Here is a 10,556-nt window from a genome sequence, read left to right on the forward strand (position 1 = left end):
ACATAATAGTTGCATCATTAGTTATTTCCTTTGAAAAGGCCTCACAAAGTATCAGCTATGAGCTGATGGCCTTTGAGGCCGCAAATCGTATTTCAGATCCCTCTGTGCTGCATAATCATGGCGTTTGTCTGTGTCCTGATTTGGCTGATTGTGCTCATTGCTGAAAGCAGCCATTTTTTTTTTCCTCTCTTCTGACCTTCCAGGTGTGCTACAGGGTAGATATATAACCACAGACTCCACAGACCCCACAGACCGGCTGAATGCAGTACAGCAGCACACATGGGTCACTGGGTTGTGGTGCCACAGACCGGACCGGCGGCTGCACTGCAGATACAGCTCTTACCAGCAGACTTTCCAGACCCCGTTCTGCTGTCCGGTTGGTAACTGCAACCTGGGGACTGAGTGTCTCTCTCTGTCCAGTGGCTTTGGAGCCCATAAGGGTGACAGAAGTTGAGAATGGTGGGTCACATGACGGCCCCCATTGCTCAGTGATTTGGGCTCCCGTGAGTCCTGCATCGCACATAATCGGTGTGTAAATTATTTATGAGCAGTGCAGCGGACATCTTGGTCACAGACAAGATATATATAGTCATCCCTCACCTACTGCAAGACTCACAGCAGACAGTGTCCAGGGTGGCGCTAGTGAGCAGGTAATGAAAGACAGAGACAAACACAGTCTGCTCTATATTACGGTGAGGACTGGTGAAAATGACAGACTGCTCAGTCTCATGTGACTGCTATTTTAATGGCCATAATACCAACATTACAATATTATTCCATGCCTGTAACAGTAATGAAAACCAGCTATTTATTACCTTTGTTTTCGCCTAGTATAGGAGCTGCTGTTTCAGAGCTTTCCCTAATACGCATATGTGGCATCGGCTGTAATTTCTGGATGGTGGCAGGTCATTTGAATGTGGCAGCTCCAGTACCGCATTCTTCCAGCAGAGGCCGCTGCAGCTTTACTCAGGTCATTCCCAGTCGTCCGTTACGTCATTCCCAACAGCGAAGTGTGTTTATCCTTAATTTATACTTGACGATGGTCATTTATAATGCAGCATGAAGAGCGTGGCAGTTTTAAAATGATTGTTACGTAATTCACAGCTTGGTGCGATTATACCACCAGAGTCATTTGTCCATAAATGTGACTGTTTTTTCATTTTACCAGCTGTTATTTAATGTACACCTTTACAGTTTAAACCGCTTATTTTATGCTTAATTAGTGTGATTCTTTTTAAGCTTATCTGTTTACTTCATTTTATGACTTATTTCATGAAATATTTGTCAAATATGAAATCACTTGTTTTCACAAAATTATATGTCCAGTTTGTATTTCTTCATTGTAATGAAATCTAAAGAACTGAAGAATTTGACAAGTCCCAGTTATGAAGCTGAATTCAGAACTCATTCCATTACAGCTGTCCTCTGAAATGGTTATAAAAGAAAACTGCAAATTGCTGTTGCCACAAGAGCAGGGAGGGAGATTGATAATCCTTTCGGTTGGAGTTAATAATTCATATGTATAGATTTCTAATTTGACTAGGGATCAAATACCCTGGCCCCCCTGACTGGATTTCCCTGCTGAAATACTTCAGCTTCACCATTTATTAATATTTATAAAAGACATTTTCTGTATTTTGTTTCCTATGAGGCAGCTCTTCCATACAGGAGATTTTGTAATTCATTGATGCTTCAATGCCAATTAATATAATAATATATTTTAAGAGTTCAGTGAAGACAGTAATTTCCAGATCCTTCCTTTTTTGTTTTTCCGGGAAGTTAATAGAGGTCTGCTTTTGCCAGTTTCCTTGCTTGTACCAGCATCAGTGAATGAGTTTGACATTTTTGCTGCCAAAATAGAAGCCAGATGTTCCACCTTAATCTGTGGGGACAAGAAATCCAGCAGACAATCCAAGTCTTTGTCAGTAAGTCTTGTAAATTGTCAGTCTGTTGACAAAGTATTTGCTTAATCATAGTTGCAAAAAGGCACAATGCTTGACCTGTTATGTAGCTCAGAGCCGGAATAAAGAAACATCTTAACTTGCCCACACCCAGGAAATCTAATCCAATGAAAATTCAGTGGCATATGAAAAACATGCGTTTTCTGTTATATGTATTTACTGTAGTTGTGCCAAGTTTTCTACCAACCAGGAAGGATGTTAAGCTGGGAAGCAGCAATAACAGCCCCCAGTTAGGAAGCTACATTGTTGCCTGTTGTGTATCTTTCATAGGAAAGCGGACGGCACTCTGGTTAAGAGCATGAAGTCTGCTGCAGGTTTTAACCGGAGCTGCTACATAAACTCCGCTTATATCATGTGGGAAAAAACTGTAAGATAAGCAAGTAAATGTAGATGTATATCGCCACCTGCTGGCGGACTGTATGAGTAACGAGTTTAGCGCCCATACTGTGCGCCTCAGCTCTACATAAAGACACATGGATAAAGCAGGATGCCAGTCAATTACATCTAACCTCAGTTTCACCCCCCACACTTACCCGAAACCCTTTACCCGTAGGACTCTGTGGCTGGGCATCCTTCCCATCAGTAATTACTGTTGGCTGTGGTAAATTGTAATCGTGGGGCATGTGGAGGTTGCCATACTGAGAGCGTTTAGAACGTCTTGGGTCATGTGGGTCCACTTTTGGCAGCAGAGGCGGTTCCTCCTCTGGATGTTGCGTTCTGTCAGCTCTCTGTGGAGTATCAGACCCCGCCTGCACACTGCATTCTGTCAGCTCTCTGTGGAGTATCAGACCCCGCCTGCACACTGCATTCTGTCAGCTCTCTGTGGAGTATCAGACCCCGCCTGCACACTGCATTCTGTCAGCTCTCTGTGGAGTATCAGACCCCGCCTGCACACTGCATTCTGTCAGCTCTCTGTGGAGTATCAGACCCCGCCTGCACACTGCATTCTGTCAGCTCTCTGTGGAGTATCAGACCCCGCCTGCACACTGCATTCTGTCAGCTCTCTGTGGAGTATCAGACCCCGCCTGCACACTGCATTCTGTCAGCTCTCTGTGGAGTATCAGACCCCGCCTGCACACTGCATTCTGTCAGCTCTCTGTGGAGTATCAGACCCCGCCTGCACACTGCATTCTGTCAGCTCTCTGTGGAGTATCAGACCCCGCCTGCACACTGCATTCTGTCAGCTCTCTGTGGAGTATCAGACCCCGCCTGCACACTGCATTCTGTCAGTTCTCTGTGGAGTATTAGACCCCGCCTGCACACTGCATTCTGTCAGCTCTCTGTGGAGTATCAGACCCCGCCTTCACACTGCATTCTGTCAGCTCTCTGTGGAGTATTAGACCCCGCCTGCACACTGCATTCTGTCAGCTCTCTGTGGAGTATTAGACCCCGCCTGCACACTGCATTCTGTCAGCTCTCTGTGGAGTATTAGACCCCGCCTTCACACTGCATTTTCGTGGGGCAGCTGTTTCCTGAATCAGCAGCGATATTGCTGTGCCGGTATCCTGAAAGCCACGGGCATCAGGCATGTAACCCACCCCCCGCCGAAATTTATTTCTGGCTACGGACGTGACGGGCATCAACGCGAGAAAGGTGCCGCGTCCCCAGCGGCGAGCGTGACTCACGGAGCCGGTGAATGCTGACACCCCTGGAGGATCCTCTGCAGATTCAGCAGACATCTCAGGCTCTGTAACTAGAAACTGTTCCATCCTCATTTTTATATTAATTTGCCCGAAACAATGTAGCCCTGGAGGAAGACGCCCTAATGTGAGTGTGTAGTAATAACATTAATAATGACGACGTTCCAAAGAAGAACAAGCCCACCTGACATTCAGCTCCTAGCGAAAGATGTGACAGCGCCACAGGCCACATTCATCAGTTATTTCTGGCCGTAGCGATTACCCAGAGAGCTCAGAAACACACTGCCCCCCCCCCCTTTTTCCATACTGGACTTTCTGACTGTTTTCTGCCTGGTCTTTTCACAAGATAACGAAAACTACAGCTGCTTTTTCCCTCACAGAGAGCAGAAATGTTACCAAGAGCTTGAAAATCAGTAGCAATGCAGCGCCGAGGTTCATGAATCGCACATCACGTGGTTTTTCTTTACTGTACAATCATGGTTTTTCAGTAAGTGCTTCCATCCAAAGCAACACAGGCAGCAGCAAACTGGACACTGAAGCAGTGAGACTCCCTCCTAACCCCAGACAGGCAGGGGGACAAGCTGTAGCACTGTGTTTATGTAATACCTGCTGGGGAATGTGATAAATGTGTTTTCTCCTCTGACTGCAAGCACTGCTCTTATTCTGTCCCACACAACAACCCCCTCAAGGCGACCGGCAGCACAGTAGCATTTTCCCAGACAGTTCTTTGGCTGATTTTCTGGGCTTTCAATTAAATTTCAGAGGATATCATTTTCTAAGATGGGGACTCTGTGACTCATTACCGAATGTGCTGGATGTGGAAGCCACACAGTTATGGCCCACAAAGTGGGCCCTGTGCCAGGACAGAGACTGACAAGGCACCATCCAGGACCATCAAGAGTGGATGTATACCTATATATGTATGTATTTATGCGTGTGTGCCTGTGTGTGGCTTAGAGGTAAGTGTGGATGTATACCTATATATGTATGTGTTTATGCCTGTATGTGGCTTAGAGGTAAGTGTGGATGTATAACTATATATGTATGTGTTTATGCCTGTATGTGGCTTAGAGGTAAGTGTGGATGTATACCTATATATGTATGTATTTATGCCTGTGTGTGGCTTAGAGGTAAGTGTGGATGTATACCTATATATGTATGTATTTATGCGTGTGTGCCTGTGTGTGGCTTAGAGGTAAGTGTGGATGTATACCTATATATGTATGTATTTATGCGTGTGTGCCTGTGTGTGGCTTAGAGGTAAGTGTGGATGTATACCTATATATGTATGTATTTATGTGTGTGTGTGCCTGTGTGTGGCTTAGAGGTAAGTGTGGATGTATACCTATATATGTATGTATTTATGCGTGTGTGTGCCTGTGTGGCTTAGAGGTAAGTGTGGATGTATACCTATATATGTATGTATTTATGCGTGTGTGTGCCTGTGTGTGGCTTAGAGGTAAGTGTGGATGTATACCTATATATGTATGTATTTATGCGTGTGTGTGCCTGTGTGTGGCTTAGAGGTAAGTGTGGATGTATACCTATATATGTATGTATTTATGCGTGTGTGTGCCTGTGTGTGGCTTAGAGGTAAGTGTGGATGTATACCTATATATGTATGTATTTATGCCTGTATGTGGCTTAGAGGTAAGTGTGGATGTATACCTATATATGTATGTATTTATGCGTGTGTGTGCCTGTGTGGCTTAGAGGTAAGTGTGGATGTATACCTATATATGTATGTATTTATGCCTGTATGTGGCTTAGAGGTAAGTGTGGATGTATACCTATATATGTATGTGTTTATGCCTGTATGTGGCTTAGAGGTAAGTGTGGATGTATACCTATATATGTATGTATTTATGCCTGTATGTGGCTTAGAGGTAAGTGTGGATGTATACCTATATATGTATGTATTTATGCGTGTGTGTGCCTGTGTGTGGCTTAGAGGTAAGTGTGGATGTATACCTATATATGTATGTATTTATGCGTGTGTGCCTGTGTGGCTTAGAGGTAAGTGTGGATGTATACCTATATATGTATGTATTTATGCGTGTGTGCCTGTGTGTGGCTTAGAGGTAAGTGTGGATGTATACCTATATATGTATGTATTTATGCGTGTGTGTGCCTGTGTGTGGCTTAGAGGTAAGTGTGGATGTATACCTATATATGTATGTATTTATGCCTGTATGTGGCTTAGAGGTAAGTGTGGATGTATACCTATATATGTATGTATTTATGTGTGTATGTGGCTTAGAGGTAAGTGTGGATGTATACCTATATATGTATGTATTTATGCGTGTATGTGGCTTAGAGGTAAGTGTGGATGTATACCTATATATGTATGTATTTATGCGTGTGTGCCTGTGTGGCTTAGAGGTAAGTGTGGATGTATACCTATATATGTATGTATTTATGCGTGTGTGTGCCTGTGTGTGGCTTAGAGGTAAGTGTGGATGTATACCTATATATGTATGTATTTATGCGTGTATGTGGCTTAGAGGTAAGTGTGGATGTATACCTATATATGTATGTATTTATGCGTGTATGTGGCTTAGAGGTAAGTGTGGATGTATACCTATATATGTATGTATTTATGCCTGTGTGTGGCTTAGAGGTAAGTGTGGATGTATACCTATATATGTATGTATTTATGCGTGTATGTGGCTTAGAGGTAAGTGTGGATGTATACCTATATATGTATGTATTTATGCGTGTATGTGGCTTAGAGGTAAGTGTGGATGTATACCTATATATGTATGTATTTATGCCTGTATGTGGCTTAGAGGTAAGTGTGGATGTATACCTATATATGTATGTATTTATGCGTGTGTGTGCCTGTGTGTGGCTTAGAGGTAAGTGTGGATGTATACCTATATATGTATGTATTTATGCGTGTGTGCCTGTGTGTGGCTTAGAGGTAAGTGTGGATGTATACCTATATATGTATGTATTTATGCGTGTGTGCCTGTGTGTGGCTTAGAGGTAAGTGTGGATGTATACCTATATATGTATGTATTTATGCCTGTATGTGGCTTAGAGGTAAGTGTGGATGTATACCTATATATGTATGTATTTATGCGTGTGTGCCTGTGTGTGGCTTAGAGGTAAGTGTGGATGTATACCTATATATGTATGTATTTATGCGTGTGTGTGCCTGTGTGTGGCTTAGAGGTAAGTGTGGATGTATACCTATATATGTATGTATTTATGCGTGTGTGTGGCTTAGAGGTAAGTGTGGATGTATACCTATATATGTATGTATTTATGCGTGTGTGCCTGTGTGTGGCTTAGAGGTAAGTGTGGATGTATACCTATATATGTATGTATTTATGCCTGTATGTGGCTTAGAGGTAAGTGTGGATGTATACCTATATATGTATGTGTTTATGCCTGTATGTGGCTTAGAGGTAAGTGTGGATGTATACCTATATATGTATGTATTTATGCCTGTATGTGGCTTAGAGGTAAGTGTGGATGTATACCTATATATGTATGTATTTATGCGTGTGTGTGCCTGTGTGGCTTAGAGGTAAGTGTGGATGTATACCTATATATGTATGTATTTATGCGTGTGTGTGCCTGTGTGTGGCTTAGAGGTAAGTGTGGATGTATACCTATATATGTATGTATTTATGCGTGTGTGTGGCTTAGAGGTAAGTGTGGATGTATACCTATATATGTATGTATTTATGCGTGTGTGCCTGTGTGTGGCTTAGAGGTAAGTGTGGATGTATACCTATATATGTATGTATTTATGCCTGTATGTGGCTTAGAGGTAAGTGTGGATGTATACCTATATATGTATGTGTTTATGCCTGTATGTGGCTTAGAGGTAAGTGTGGATGTATACCTATATATGTATGTATTTATGCCTGTATGTGGCTTAGAGGTAAGTGTGGATGTATACCTATATATGTATGTATTTATGCGTGTGTGTGCCTGTGTGGCTTAGAGGTAAGTGTGGATGTATACCTATATATGTATGTATTTATGCGTGTATGCCTGTGTGTGGCTTAGAGGTAAGTGTGGATGTATACCTATATATGTATGTATTTATGCGTGTGTGTGCCTGTGTGTGGCTTAGAGGTAAGTGTGGATGTATACCTATATATGTATGTATTTTTGCGTGTGTGCCTGTGTGGCTTAGAGGTAAGTGTGGATGTATACCTATATATGTATGTATTTATGCCTGTATGTGGCTTAGAGGTAAGTGTGGATGTATACCTATATATGTATTTATGCGTGTATGTGGCTTAGAGGTAAGTGTGGATGTATACCTATATATGTATGTATTTATGCGTGTATGTGGCTTAGAGGTATGTGTGGATGTATACCTATATATGTATGTATTTATGCGTGTGTGCCTGTGTGGCTTAGAGGTAAGTGTGGATGTATACCTATATATGTATGTATTTATGCATGTGTGTGCCTGTGTGTGGCTTAGAGGTAAGTGTGGATGTATACCTATATATGTATGTATTTATGCGTGTATGTGGCTTAGAGGTAAGTGTGGATGTATACCTATATATGTATGTATTTATGCGTGTATGTGGCTTAGAGGTAAGTGTGGATGTATACCTATATATGTATGTATTTATGCCTGTATGTGGCTTAGAGGTAAGTGTGGATGTATACCTATATATGTATGTATTTATGCGTGTATGTGGCTTAGAGGTATGTGTGGATGTATACCTATATATGTATGTATTTATGCGTGTGTGCCTGTGTGGCTTAGAGGTAAGTGTGGATGTATACCTATATATGTATGTATTTATGCATGTGTGTGCCTGTGTGTGGCTTAGAGGTAAGTGTGGATGTATACCTATATATGTATGTATTTATGCGTGTATGTGGCTTAGAGGTAAGTGTGGATGTATACCTATATATGTATGTATTTATGCGTGTATGTGGCTTAGAGGTAAGTGTGGATGTATACCTATATATGTATGTATTTATGCCTGTATGTGGCTTAGAGGTAAGTGTGGATGTATACCTATATATGTATGTATTTATGCGTGTGTGTGCCTGTGTGTGGCTTAGAGGTAAGTGTGGATGTATACCTATATATGTATGTATTTATGCGTGTGTGCCTGTGTGTGGCTTAGAGGTAAGTGTGGATGTATATCTATATATGTATGTATTTATGCCTGTATGTGGCTTAGAGGTAAGTGTGGATGTATACCTATATATGTATGTGTTTATGCCTGTATGTGGCTTAGAGGTAAGTGTGGATGTATACCTATATATGTATGTATTTATGCCTGTATGTGGCTTAGAGGTAAGTGTGGATGTATACCTATATATGTATGTATTTATGCGTGTGTGTGCCTGTGTGGCTTAGAGGTAAGTGTGGATGTATACCTATATATGTATGTATTTATGCGTGTGTGCCTGTGTGTGGCTTAGAGGTAAGTGTGGATGTATACCTATATATGTATGTATTTATGCCTGTATGTGGCTTAGAGGTAAGTGTGGATGTATACCTATATATGTATGTATTTATGCGTGTGTGTGCCTGTGTGTGGCTTAGAGGTAAGTGTGGATGTATACCTATATATGTATGTATTTATGCGTGTGTGTGCCTGTGTGTGGCTTAGAGGTAAGTGTGGATGTATACCTATATATGTATGTATTTATGCGTGTGTGTGGCTTAGAGGTAAGTGTGGATGTATACCTATATATGTATGTATTTATGCGTGTGTGCCTGTGTGTGGCTTAGAGGTAAGTGTGGATGTATACCTATATATGTATGTATTTATGCCTGTATGTGGCTTAGAGGTAAGTGTGGATGTATACCTATATATGTATGTGTTTATGCCTGTATGTGGCTTAGAGGTAAGTGTGGATGTATACCTATATATGTATGTATTTATGCCTGTATGTGGCTTAGAGGTAAGTGTGGATGTATACCTATATATGTATGTATTTATGCGTGTGTGTGCCTGTGTGGCTTAGAGGTAAGTGTGGATGTATACCTATATATGTATGTATTTATGCGTGTATGCCTGTGTGTGGCTTAGAGGTAAGTGTGGATGTATACCTATATATGTATGTATTTATGCGTGTGTGTGCCTGTGTGTGGCTTAGAGGTAAGTGTGGATGTATACCTATATATGTATGTATTTTTGCGTGTGTGCCTGTGTGGCTTAGAGGTAAGTGTGGATGTATACCTATATATGTATGTATTTATGCCTGTATGTGGCTTAGAGGTAAGTGTGGATGTATACCTATATATGTATTTATGCGTGTATGTGGCTTAGAGGTAAGTGTGGATGTATACCTATATATGTATGTATTTATGCGTGTATGTGGCTTAGAGGTATGTGTGGATGTATACCTATATATGTATGTATTTATGCGTGTGTGCCTGTGTGGCTTAGAGGTAAGTGTGGATGTATACCTATATATGTATGTATTTATGCATGTGTGTGCCTGTGTGTGGCTTAGAGGTAAGTGTGGATGTATACCTATATATGTATGTATTTATGCGTGTATGTGGCTTAGAGGTAAGTGTGGATGTATACCTATATATGTATGTATTTATGCGTGTATGTGGCTTAGAGGTAAGTGTGGATGTATACCTATATATGTATGTATTTATGCCTGTATGTGGCTTAGAGGTAAGTGTGGATGTATACCTATATATGTATGTATTTATGCGTGTGTGTGCCTGTGTGTGGCTTAGAGGTAAGTGTGGATGTATACCTATATATGTATGTATTTATGCGTGTGTGCCTGTGTGTGGCTTAGAGGTAAGTGTGGATGTATATCTATATATGTATGTATTTATGCCTGTATGTGGCTTAGAGGTAAGTGTGGATGTATACCTATATATGTATGTATTTATGCGTGTGTGTGCCTGTGTGGCTTAGAGGTAAGTGTGGATGTATACCTATATATGTATGTATTTATGCGTGTGTGCCTGTGTGTGGCTTAGAGGTAAGTGTGG

This window comes from Paramormyrops kingsleyae, chromosome 9 (assembly GCF_048594095.1).
Source record: "Paramormyrops kingsleyae isolate MSU_618 chromosome 9, PKINGS_0.4, whole genome shotgun sequence".
Lineage (NCBI taxonomy): Eukaryota > Metazoa > Chordata > Actinopteri > Osteoglossiformes > Mormyridae > Paramormyrops > Paramormyrops kingsleyae.